Source organism: Opisthocomus hoazin, chromosome 3, assembly GCF_030867145.1.
Source record: "Opisthocomus hoazin isolate bOpiHoa1 chromosome 3, bOpiHoa1.hap1, whole genome shotgun sequence".
Classification (NCBI taxonomy): domain Eukaryota; kingdom Metazoa; phylum Chordata; class Aves; order Opisthocomiformes; family Opisthocomidae; genus Opisthocomus; species Opisthocomus hoazin.
The window spans coordinates 22,906,721-22,919,552 of NC_134416.1; the positions used below are offsets into that span (position 1 = coordinate 22,906,721).

Genomic DNA, 12,832 nt, shown 5'->3' on the forward strand with positions numbered 1-12,832 from the left:
ATACTCCTTCTATCTCTGTTTCGCTAGAGCAATGTAAGAAAGCAGGAGCAGGAGGTCATTCATCACTTGTTTCAATGCGTAATTGAGAGACACAGGCAGTAACCTCAAACACAGGAGAAACTCACTAATTGTACTGCTGCAGCCACAGATAAGCTGTCTCTGTGAGAGGCCTCTGCACAGTCTGAAAGATTTTGACTTGCAGATCCAATAACTTCCCATCTCAGAAACCGCAGTATGACACATCCATAACGTATCATGAGATGTCCAGGAGATACTCAAGATCAGACATAGATATGGAGAACGTAAAACTGGTAGGCGCAGATGCTAGAATAAAAGGGCAACTCACAGCCCGCTGTTGCAGTACACCACATGAGCATCTGTTTCTGGCACAAAACACCACCGATGAAAGGAAGACAGCAGTGTCTTTTTCAAACACTTGACTGTCTTGCCCAAGAGCTTCAGAGCACGTGCAATTCTTTGCCTATCCCAAACTGCTCCTTCTGCCCCTGATGGCATCAGTTCACACACCAAAGAACGACACCCTACCTTAAGAAAAATCTGCTGCAGTAGACAAGCAAGCCATCCTAAATGTAAGTAAAAGGCTCTATTAAACAAAAGCAAGAACCTCTCCTGAGTGAAGCCATTCATGAACATGCAGCAATCTTGTGCTAACCTGACACCCAACCATGCTTGTCAGCAGAAACTGCTTCTGTAACGTGGTCACCTCCCATATGTGTTTCAGTAATATGCTTAAGTTTTTTGCTATAGTAACTTAAGAAACAACAGAGGTTCGCTAAAGGGTGAAGAAGAATTAAGTTACAGTAGCTCATCAACAAAAATGAATGCTAAGACACCTTTTGTGAATTAACAGCTGATAGCTAATGCTGACAATCACGGACTACTGCCTTCAGCTATCAGCCTTAGAGAACAACCACTTCCTTGTAAAAATTTCCTAGGGCATTATTAATACTTTTGGGTTTTCTTAATTAAATTCAACTAAGAGAAAAAAAAAAAAAGTATTTCGACACCTCTTTCCATAGTTCCGTTATTCCCCAAAGTCTTGGGAGGATAAGTAGTACATAGGATTTCCTATAATGTGAGATTACATAATTTATTAAAAAAACAGAAAAAAATGAAGATATCTCCTTAGATTTAGCAAATAACGGAAAAATAGGAGTTTTCAAGGGAAGACACACATGGAGAAATAAGATTAGAGTTACTTTTTTCTGCCTGAAGGGAAAAATAGCTATGTGTAAACACTGCAGCTGCTAACCAGACATTCCCAAACAATTAACGTGTAACCCCAACGCCACTCAAATAATATTCTCATTTCTAGTAGCTGGGCTCAAAACTGGACAAGAAATGTAGAATCAGCTGAGACTCTACAGGAATTACACCACAACACATATTCTAAGAATATGCTTATATGCTCAATCTGCATATGCTTTGACTATCAGAGAATGCATCTGGTTAGGATGCTGAAATAATTCTATTAATCTGTATGAGCTCTGGAACTATAACGAGAAGTATTAAAATGTCTTAACCGTAAAATGCAACACAAATGCCACCTATTAAAAAAAAATTACTCCAAGAGCCTAATGAAATGCCTTTTTAACACTCAGATTTTGAAGGCTTCTGATATTCTATGATCTATGATCATTTTGAACAATATTTTAAAAATACCTAGTATTATTTCAGCTCAAAACTAATTATAGGAGAAAAATGGCAGATTGCCACGCACAAAAATTTCCCTCCTTATTCCTCATTATGTTGTCAACATAGGTAACACAAGCTGTTCTTTCCTGATGCGTTCTCTTATGATCTTGTGCAGCAGGCAAAATGCTTCTACTCAAGAACTTCTATTTCTTCCCACGATTATTGCATGTTCATAAAAATGGAACTGACAGGACCGACCAATTGTTATTGGGGGGGGGGGGGGGCGCTGTCTGTTTCATGTGGGAGAGAGGAAGAGTTGCAGAGGTACAGAAACAATCACACAGCAGTCTTCCTGTCTCCACTGCAATTAACAGTAATTAATAGAATGAAGAATATACACAGTAGGGACGGCAAGGTCTGGGTCTTTAACTACTTTAAAATACATCTAAATTTTGATGAGACTTGACATGCAGTCATTTAAGCTTTTATGAATACCCACCTCTGTGAGTACTCAAATCTAAGTCAACATGCAAAAATAATCATGCCTGCAAGAGCATTAAAAGTTGGGTCATTAAACTGAGAATACCTACCGGTACGGTCTAACGAAAATGAAGACAGACTGACCACGGAGAGCACCTTACCGTCCTCGCTTTGTCCAATTCTTTCACCAGTAACATGCTTAGCAGCAGAATTTTCTAAGTGACGTTCAGCTTCACAGAAAGCTCCTCAAGTTCCCCTTCCCCTACTAATTTATCATTTTAATTAGATAGCTGTCTTAACGCAACTTCGCAAACAGCAACGAGCCCCCTCTGAATAGGGAAGCGGTTTCGGAAACCTTCCTCGTTTCAGAGCAGAGGAAATGAACTAAATCATGCCGCTCTCAACATTAAAGCGAAGAACTTTACAGTCCCTAATATCAGCCACAAACAGCGTTCAAATCGACTTTACAGGTGAAAGGAACAACAACAGAATAAGTATTTTCTAAATGAATAACAAAAAAAAACCCATTTTCAGAGGAGAAAGCCTCGGGGCACAGTTCGGTATCCGTTCGCTACCGACAGGTAACTTCGAACACCGCACTCCCGCCGAACTCACAGCACGCCCGGACCGAGCTGTCACAGGAGGGAGCAGAGCCTGTGCCACTGCAGCTCCCCTCCCCAGACACCACCTTCCCCGCTGCACCAGGGACCCCCCGGACTCCCCGGCCTCGCCAGCTCTGACCACCACGACGCGCTGGGTGCGCGGCCGCCGGCTCGGCAGTGCCGTCCCGCGCCCCCTCCGCGGGGCGCGCGCAGCCCTCCCGCTCCTCCCCGCGCACCGCGCTCGGGCCGGGCCGTCCCTCCCGGCCGCACGCCCCTGAGGAGACGCCGCTCCCCCCGCCCCGGCCGAGCTGAGCGGAGGCGGCAGGCCGCGGCCCGCGCCCCAGCCAGCAGGACCCCGCACCCCGGGGCGGCCGGGCCGCGGGAAGCCGAGGAGCTGAGGCGGCCGGGCGGGCAGGGGCAGCGGGTGGCGCCGCGCATCCCGCCCGAGGGCAGCCCCGGGGGGCAGGGGGGCTCCGAGCCCCGGCCCCGCTCCGCCCGCCTGACCCCGCGGACAAACTTACTTGCGGGAGGCGGCGGCGGCACGTGCCTCCCTCACGCGGCCCGCGGCGGCGCGCCCTCCTTCCTGCCCGGCGAGCGCAGCCCCGGCGCGGCGGCCGCTGCCGAGCGGCTCCGGACATGCTCAGTGTCCCCCCCCCCCGCCGCCGCGCGGAACCTACCACCGCGGGGGGGGGGAGAGGGGGGAGCGCGGAGAAACAGCGGGCAGAGCTGGATGCTACCAAGAGGATGAGCTAAAAATAGGCGCCGCAGGAAAGAACAGCTGGGGCTTAAAGGGGCAGGGGCGGCCCCGCTGCCCGAAGCGCCGGGCAGGGGACGCCTCACCGGGGCGGGCGGGGGAGGGGGGTAACCTCCCGCCGGGCGGGTCTTCCCCGCTGTCGCAGAAGAGAAGCGCAGAAGCCGGGGCGATGGGTGTTTGTGTCCGCGCCTTTGCTGCGGTGCGATCCGGGGCGGCTCCGGGGAAGCTCTGGGGAGCGTCTGGTGGGGCGCCGGCCGCGCTCTGCCTGCCCCTGACCTCAGCGCCCGGCCGGGCCCCTCACTTCAGCGCCGGGCTCCTCACCTCAGCGCCCAGCCGGGCAGACGCCTCAGGGCCGGGCCTTTTACCTCAGGGCCGGATCACCCCGTGAAGCGGCAGCTTCAGAAATCGGGTCTAGAAAGTGTGGGAGAGGATGCCAAGCGGTGTTTTCATGCAGTATTTCTCGGTAGACGTCTCCATCGTGCTCTGGTGTGTTAGGTTTTGTGGACCAGGCTTGGGGAGAGGCAGCCTGGCGCTAGCTCTCCAGTGAAGCCTAGAGCAGGCAGATGAGCATGTGACAGATCCAAGGCAAAAAGCTTGCAGAATAGCCCACTAAATGTGATTTTCTAGTCTGGAAGATCTACATGGCAGGAGGAACGACACGATCATACTCTCAGAGACACTGCTTTGTTTCAAACCTAAGAGCTGTAGGTAACTGCTAGAAATTTTAAGCCCCTAAGTATTTTTGAATGGGAGTTTCTGATGTGGTTTGTAAGCTCTGGCTTATTCCCAGCCTTCCTAAAAGACCAGTAAGAATAAACATGACAACACCACATTGTTTTAGTTTTATAAACATACTCCAGAGCCTAAAATTATAATAGCCTAGCAGGAGTTCAGAGTTTTTGCTGAATTCTGTTTTTACAGATACAGAAAATTGCTGCTGCACAAAAAAACATCTTTGCAATATGAATACTAAATAAGTTCTCACGCAGAAAAGAGTATCGGACAACACCTGCATAAATGATCACTTGCTATTCTGATGACATCAGTATGTACAGGCAAGATTACCGTGTTAAAAAAAGTTTATTTCAGTAGACATTAGAGGAGAGCACTGGAAGTTTATCTTAATCTGAACTCTAACTCAGCCTTTCAGCAAAAACTACTGCAGAAAAAAAGCTCAGTTACAAGTAGGTGAGTATAATCAGGAAAGGAAACGTTACTTGTCAGTAATGTCAAATAAAGCAAGAGCGAGGAAACAATTTTCCTCGCAGACTGACATACAATGGGATAGATCATTAGACAAGATTATGTAGGTAACTGCTGCAGTACTTTAAGAAACAAAAGCTGATGTCACAAAGATTATAGTATTAAAAAAGGAATGAATCATGTCCACTAATTGTCTCCTCATTCTGACAGCAGCCTTCACACTATGTGTTATAAAAAGTTGTAAGCTATGCAGCATGCATAACTGTACAAGGTGATGGAAAAAAAGATAGATTATGTAATTCTTTGACCTGGAGGTCTTGAGCTAGACAGCAGGGGAAATAGAAAAGGCAGTTTTCTGAGCTCAGCCACAGATTTGGGCTAACAGAGGGCTGTTAACAGAGGGGGGTATTTCTGGCTGCAGCTGGAGCTCTGCAGGAACAGTAGGCAGCCTCTGGAGAATTTCCTAGAACAGTCTGCACCTTCGCCAGCGTAGTGCTCTGGATAAAGCAGGAGACCGAAAGATGTCCAGTGCCTAGGAGAGTGGCTTCTGACTGGGGACTCTGACTGTCTAGGGAGCACAGAATTCTGTCCATCATGGGAACAAATGTCTCTGTGACAATAGTGGTGAAGAAAACATGTATTGTTTTGGAGTTTGCGTTATCACAAGTCTTACGAGAAGCGGCTGAGGGATCTGGGGCTGTTTAGTCTGGAGAAGAGGAGGCTGAAGGGAGACCTTATTGTTCTCTACAACTACCTGAAAGGAGGCTGTAGTGAGATGGGTCTTGGTCTCTTCTCCCAACTAACTAGCGACAGGACGAGAGGCAATGGCATCAAGTTGCGTCAGGGGAGGTTCAGTTTGGAGATTAGGAAAAATTTCTTTACTGGAAGAGATGTGAAGCATTGGAACAGGCTGCACAGGGAAGTGGTGGAGTCACCATCCCTGGAGGTGTTTAAAAAATGTGTAGATGTGGCACTTTGGGACATGGTTTAGCAGGCATGGTGGTGTTGGGGTGTCAGTTGGACTTGATGATCTTGGAGGTCTTTTCCAACCGTAATGATTCTATGATTCTATGATCATTCTTTTCAGGGATAGCTACACTGTCCTTCTCACATCTTTCTTTGTCTATGAGGAATCTCTTCAGAATTGTCAAATGTAGCTGCTTTTATGAGGAGAGATAAACGTATACAGATCTTTCTTACCCAAGCCATGTGGTTGTAAATTGCATGAAATTATAAAAAGTTTTGCCAAAGATAACAAGTTCTTATAATTCCAGCATTCAAAAGACACCATCATCACCCGGATGCAAGTTACCAAATTGGAGATCAGCAAGTAAGTGGCGGCAGCACCTGCTGTGCCAACCAGCAAGCTATAAATTAGAGGCAGACGCCCGTCTGAAGCTGGATGCTGTTCCTTTCTCCTTCCAGTGTGGCTCAACAGAAGTACCTGTAGAGTTGCACTTCGTTCCTACACGGCAACGCAGATTTAAATATCTGCTATGCCACGGTGCCTGTATCAGACGACAGAAGAGGAGTAATTTCTCAGCACACAGAAGATGTGGAGCTTTGGTCTCCGTGAATAGCACAGCACTTTACCGATCTCTTTTCATATTACTTGGGAAGGCTCTGGTAAAATCATGCCTTTTCAAATGTATCTCCTGTAATTCCACATTGCTGATGGTCTGAGGCTGTAAGATACCAGTGACTCGCTCTGGCTCTCCGACTTTCACCTCAGACCTCTCAGTTTTCTCCTCTCATTGTTACTTTCACCCTTCTCCCTGATAGCAGCATTCTGATTCTCTCTTCTCTACTGTCTCCTTGTGTAACTTAAAGCTGCATTCCAGCACCCTTGCCTCTCATGTTCACTGCCCTAGGTAATGTTGCAGTGTAGTCAAGTATGTAATCTTCTTGTGTGGTAGGTGGAATACGCATTGATTTTTTTAAATTCTGGGGGTTTATTTCTTACAGGGCAAGACTCATGTTCCTGGGATACAACTTGGACATTTTAGTAGAGATGTAAATAAAAGGTAATTTCCTCATGGTTTGTGATCCTTGATGTGACCGTTTCTTGTATATGCTTTCAAGCGAAGGACTACAGGGAGAGGGCACCAAACCAAAGTTCATTTTTTTAGGTACAGGAGAACAGAGAGAGATGTACAGAGAGAATCCAGCTATCGGACTGGGGCCCAAAAGGGAGAGGTTCTGCAGTAGTAGAGCAGCTGGCATGATCAGTGTGTGCCCAGCTGTGCTCAAGGCAAGGGGAGCAATTTTACTAGAAGATACTGTCCGACTCACTGCTTTTGGGTTACGGTTCAGAAGCACTGAATAAAACTGGATGACTGGGGCTTCATAATGCACAAAGAGGCATCCTAATTTTTACTCAATACTATCTCAGGCCTCAAAGCAAAAATATCTTTTTTTTTTCCCTCCCCCTTGCCACTGAATTACATCAAGTGTTAAATTAAACTCCTTCAGAAACAATTGTGAGAGAAAGATGAGGAAAACGAGCCCAACTTGAAAGATTATGAGAAAAATACTGAGTGTCTGAAATACATTTTTAATCAGTATGTTAGATTATTATGATGTATCCATGTCATAATGTTCAAAACACACATCCGATTAGTTCCATGGCATGACTCCATTGAATTTTAAGAAAAATCAGGGAACTGAAATAGAAAAAAAGTACAGGGAGGGTGGTTGGAGTGGAGGAAAAGGAGCATCGTGCTCTGGAGGTAGGTGTAGAGCAGGGATCGGAAGGGGACCAGCTGCTGCAGAACCCGACAGGCTGGAGTAAGGGAAACCCCAGGGTGACGATCACAACGGGATGGTGGCAGGGGGAGTAAAGTGGGGAACGTGGGTGTGTGGGAGCAGGAATGCGGGGCACATGAATATCCCTGCTGTGGAGTCTGCCTTTGGAGGGAGTGAGAACAGAAGGCCAAGGAAGCTTTTGTTAGAATGGGAAAATAATACATAGGGGATTGACAAATGTGGGATTCCCATCAGGAATAACTGGGACAATTACACAGAGTCCCTGAAGTGAAGGGGAAAGAGCAGGAGGCACAAGGCATATGATGATGCATTTAGAGAAAATGTTCTAACTTGTGCTCACATGAAGCTGAACTCAGACTCAGCAGCTACAACCCCGTAAAGAGCTCCTGGAGTCATCAATGACCGTTCTCTGAAGTTCTCGGTTCGATGTGCCGCAGTAGCCAATGAAGCCCATGAAGCGTTAGGCCTCATTGGGGCAGAGGCTGGGCTTCATCTGCAGCCCTGAAGGACAGAGCTGGGAAAGGTGCAGAGAGAGGCAGCGGCTGCGAGCAAGCAGCTGCCTTGTGAGGGGAGGATGAGAAGGCTGGGGTCTTCAACGTGGAGAACAGAAGCATGAGGTGGCACACGGCTGTGGTGTACAAAGTCATGAAAGCAGTAGGTAAGACAAAAAGTGGATAGGAATGATTATTCACCAGATTCCACAGTATTGATTAAACTCAGTGAAACAATTACAAGTGTAAAGCAGATGAAAGAAAGCACTCACCTAAACACAGTGGGTAGCAGTCTTCTGGAAAATATTACCCCAAGACCTCATCAGCAGGTTCAGGAAAGAATTGGCAAAACCCACAGGCAGCAGATGCATAAACCGTAAGAGGAGAGGCTGTGGAGCACCTTCAGCGTCTGGAATGCAAGAGCTGTGGATTCTAGGGCAGTACTAGGTGAACAGACCACAAGAAGTTTAAGCTTATATGCTATTTCCAAACAGTATCTCCTTCTGTCACTGCTGGAGACGGGATACTGGGCGAGACAATACCCACGATAAATTAGGTTGTTAAAGATTATGCTACGTGTGATCCCCAGGATGGATCATATCCATGCTTTTAACCACAGTGCAATTTCTCTTAACTCTAGAGGTAGCTAATGGTGTGCTGCTGTGTTATTTAGAATTTAAGGGTAATGCAGCAAAAAGCCGCTTTACATTTGATCAACCAGGATGTTATATAAAAAAATCCCAGTTTCACTATTAATATTCATTAAGCATGACTGGTAAAGGCCTTTGGAGGTTTGATAGAAATCGCTTTCCCTGCACTGGAATGCACAATGGCCAAAATCCCATCGTCCATGTAACTCTTGAATACACAGGCATCTGTAGATAGATATACATTTAGAATATATACTTGTAGATAGATATACATTTAGAAGATTTCTAAAGAAAAGTGCTAACATATCCCACAATCCTTGATAGCTGGCAATTGTTACCACTGAGTATCCACTCTGTTTGCCGCCCGAGGGGTTCTGCTGTCATACACGCCAGAAGAAATGGCCAGTGGGCGTGAGTGGTTTGAATCCCTTGGACATCCATCTTGCTGAAATTCATTCTCTTTCCAGTATGCTTTCTTCTTCCCTGGCCGTGTCAAACAGCCTTTTTTGCTGCTAACAGGTCAGTCTGCGTCAGCGGCAGACTGAGAAGCAGTTTTTGTTCCGTGAGAGGGAACGAATGACAAACCACCTATTTCCTACAGCCTGTTGTTAGAGGAGTTTGATCGGAGCACAGCGGAGGGATTCATCCTGCTGTTGCTACACAGAAAATGCACTGACAGCAATGCAAGTGTTGCCCAGTGCATGAGTCTGCATTCTTTCTTTAAAAAAGGGTTTGTATGGAAGAAGTAGAATTGTTAGGAGAAACAACTGAAAATGTAGTTGAATTTCAAACAATTAGTTTCATATTAGTTCCTTATTAATGTGAAAGGAAAATAACTGCATAAACTAGCCTAGGAAGGATATAGAATGTGTTTTTACTCAGAGTAAGTCCAGCATTTCCAGCATTTAAAATTTGCTGGCCATATTCCCCTCAGACATTTTCTTCACTGTAATCAATATTTTTTCCCCAGTCTGCAGTAATCTACTTTTTACTGCCCTCTCTGGGCTTTGAAGTTTTTTTTTCCCTTAGGCAGTTGAATTTAAATATCCATCCCTGACTTCTTTAACCGAGAGTTCTGCCAGGCATTTGGGGACCTGGAGGCAAATACTTTACTTAAAGGTTGTGCGTGTGCTGTTCTCAGTAGTGTATGGAAAACTTATTCAGATCATGCATTACTTTCACACCTTATGCAGATTTGTATACTTGAGATTCATTTGCTTTGTTTTCAAAGACACCAATAATTGAGCAATGTGTTATGAACACAGTCAGAGGCTTATATTACTATGTAAATGTATTAAATGCATCAGAAGATTTTCTTAGTACTCTTCAATAATAAAATAAATTATAGATCAGTTCCAGCCTTCTTTCAACATCACTGAAGTTGTGCCCCTGTAAAACAGAATATCATAACTTTTCTGTTATTTAATTATTGTAGGGCATGCAAGTTGCAGTAGACATTATAAACCCCCCAATAAATAAAGAATGTGAGATCTTTAATGGGGGAAGAATTGTGTGTATGGAGCACTCTGCCCCAGGAAGCTGCCGGGAGCATCTGCCTCTTGGAGAGTAGCAGGAAGAGCAGAGTGCTATTAGTGCTGCTATTAAAAACAAAAGAGAGAAGTGCAGCATCTACTTTGGGATCAAAATTTAATCGAATATGGCCCCTTGATTTCTCTCAGTAACCTCAAACCAGTCATATGGTTGTTTACAAAGGAAGATTAGGCGAGGTGTCTGGTAGTCAGCAGAGCCTGGCCAGGGGCGTGCACTGATGTGACTCAGCCGTTGGTTGCCTCCTGTAAATCCATATGCAAACCAGAAGTATGCTGAGATCATCTATGATTTTGCAGAAATGATGCATCCCACTACTATAAAAACTAACAGCAATCAAGGCATGATAGTCTTAAAACAGGGCCCTCCGATAACCAGCAGGCAATATACCATGGGGAAAAAAATTCAGCTGCAAGTTTTCTTTCAAACTAAATAAAAACTGTCCTTCCATGCAATATCCATGTGGATTTGTAAAGCAAAACCCATTCATAAAAAAAAAGAAATGAAATGAAATGAAATGAAATGAAATAAAATAAAATAAAATAAAATAAAATAAAATAAAATAAAATAAAATAAAATAAAATAAAATAAAATAAAATAAAATAAAGGTCTTGTGTAACCTTTGTGAAAAAGAATTTGCTGAAACTAACAATACCTCACAGATGCTGTTCTGAGGAGGATTAGTCATATGCTCTTAAAAGGAAGACGTTTCAGTGTTTAGTAGAGCCTTACAAATTTTCAGTCAGCTCTGGGAAGCGTGGTTTTTAACCACCTAGAAAACTAGTCCCACCATTTAAAAAAAAATCCAACAAAACAATGCAAACTAAAACCAACTGAAAAATAAAAGGGGAATGTTGCTTTTTAAATATTACATTCGATCTGCTGTTCTAACTCTGTCGGAAAAATACAACGATACAGTAAGCCAAAAAGTAAACTACTTCCAAGCTGGGTTAAGAATAAGGCAAAATTTAAATTCAAGCCACTGTAGAAAATTTTTTTTGCTAAGCCAAGATATGTATCTAAGGTGTATGTGCTGTTATATAATGACATATAGGTTGCCCCGAAATAGCTAGTCAAAGTAGAAGGTTGAAGTTGCATTGCAGTATTTGTATTCAGGCATGATGCAGGGTTAGCACCTAGCTAAAGCAACGTTAACGAGCATGAACGATGATAAAAGGCAAGGAAGGCACTAAAAGGACCATGAAACATTCATGTATTGCACACTTTGCTGATTTATTCATGAAAATGAAGGAATTTGCTACCTGTTCGGATGTTCCCCTGAAGTACTTCACTCCTGGAATCACTGTGATAAAATTGCCTTGAGATTTGGTCATTTCACCTCGAGTATAACAGGCAGAATTCCTTTTGCGTGTTTTGTGTGAGCTTTAAGAAAAACTACCCAGAATGAAGGGTTAACTACAACTGCTAGTTGGCATAGGTGTCCTTGGGAGCTTATTGGCAAAGCACCAAGGCAATGGAAGTTTTCCTGTTGATGTTACAAACAACCACACAGGTATTTTAGGGTCAGGAAGACCATAGTCCTGTTCTTCTGGTGTAGGCAGCATAATAAGGCTGGTGCATTTCCGTCTAGAGGTAAAAAAAAGGAAAGACTTGACTGCACAACTGACATGGCTGCTACCAAACAACATAAATACCTCTCAGCTGCTGAAAATTTCTTGTTCAACTCCAGCTTTGTTTGAAGCTAGACTAACAAATACGTAAATAGACAAACAAATTCTCCAACTACTACAAAAATACTGAACTAGCTTAAAGAAAAATTAAAATCTTCTGTCTTTTGGAGGAAATTATGTAAGAAAACCCCAAATTAAATTAAAAAAAAAAAAAAAACAGAAAAAAGTATGGGGAATTTTTTAGAAAAAAAGTCCTAATTTTTTGTTTTATCTGAAAAAAGGAAAAAACCCTCCTCCACATTTTGGTCTGGAAATTTCAGAACCTGTTTACCTTTTCTTTAAAATATGTGTAGGAAATTAAAAAAAAATTTTCAAAAAAAAAGAAATTGATTCAAAATTACAAAAGTGAAATATTTCAGAATTTTTCAATGCCATCTTGGAAAGAAAGGTGAAAAAATATGAGCTATTTCCTTTATTAAACCCAATTTTTAAAATCTTTTTATTCTGTACCTGTGTTTTTAATACAATCCTCACAGTAAAATTCCCATGTGATGCTTAACATCTGAATGTCCAAACCACTTTTTGCTGCTACTGCAAATTCTTGGTTCCCATCATATTTTCTTCATTATCTCTGCTGAATGGTGCAGAGATAAATGACTGCTCCTACTAATGCAGCAAACAGCCCATATCGTCATTTTAAACAATATTTAAGCCAGTACAAACAGGATCTCTGATTGTTTTTCTGTTTGCTTCTTTCTGTTTGCAGCAGAAACCTGCTGTTTCTCAGCAGGCTAGAAACTTCTGGCATCTTCTAATTTCAGGTCCTGCATTGCACATAATTTCTCTTAAAAAAGAAGACAAAGCATTTACAGGAACAAGTAAAAGGGTCACAGGTGCACATTACTGGCTGTTTTTATTGTGGATTTTCAAAGATTCTGAGTCACAGTAGATATTTTTAGCTGTGCTTTTAAACACTTTTTCTGCTACATTGCCTAGATGAAATTATTTTAATAGTGGTTTGATCTTTGTGCTCATTTGAATTTAGATCCTT

At 43.6% G+C, this 12,832-nt stretch overlaps 1 protein-coding gene across 2 annotated transcripts in view; it reads right to left on the reverse strand.

Moving 5' to 3' along the window:
• The window catches only part of OXR1 (oxidation resistance 1), a 320,312-nt gene extending 316,823 nt beyond the window's left edge, over window positions 1–3,489 (reverse strand). Inside the window, exon 1 of one of the 2 annotated variants that reach the window (XM_075415688.1) lies at window positions 3,260–3,489. The gene's annotated coding sequence lies outside the window, so the exon portion shown is untranslated. The remainder of the gene's footprint in view (window positions 1–3,259) is intronic. The other variant, XM_075415689.1, reaches the window with a different exon arrangement.
• Window positions 3,490–12,832: the final 9,343 nt, after the last annotated feature.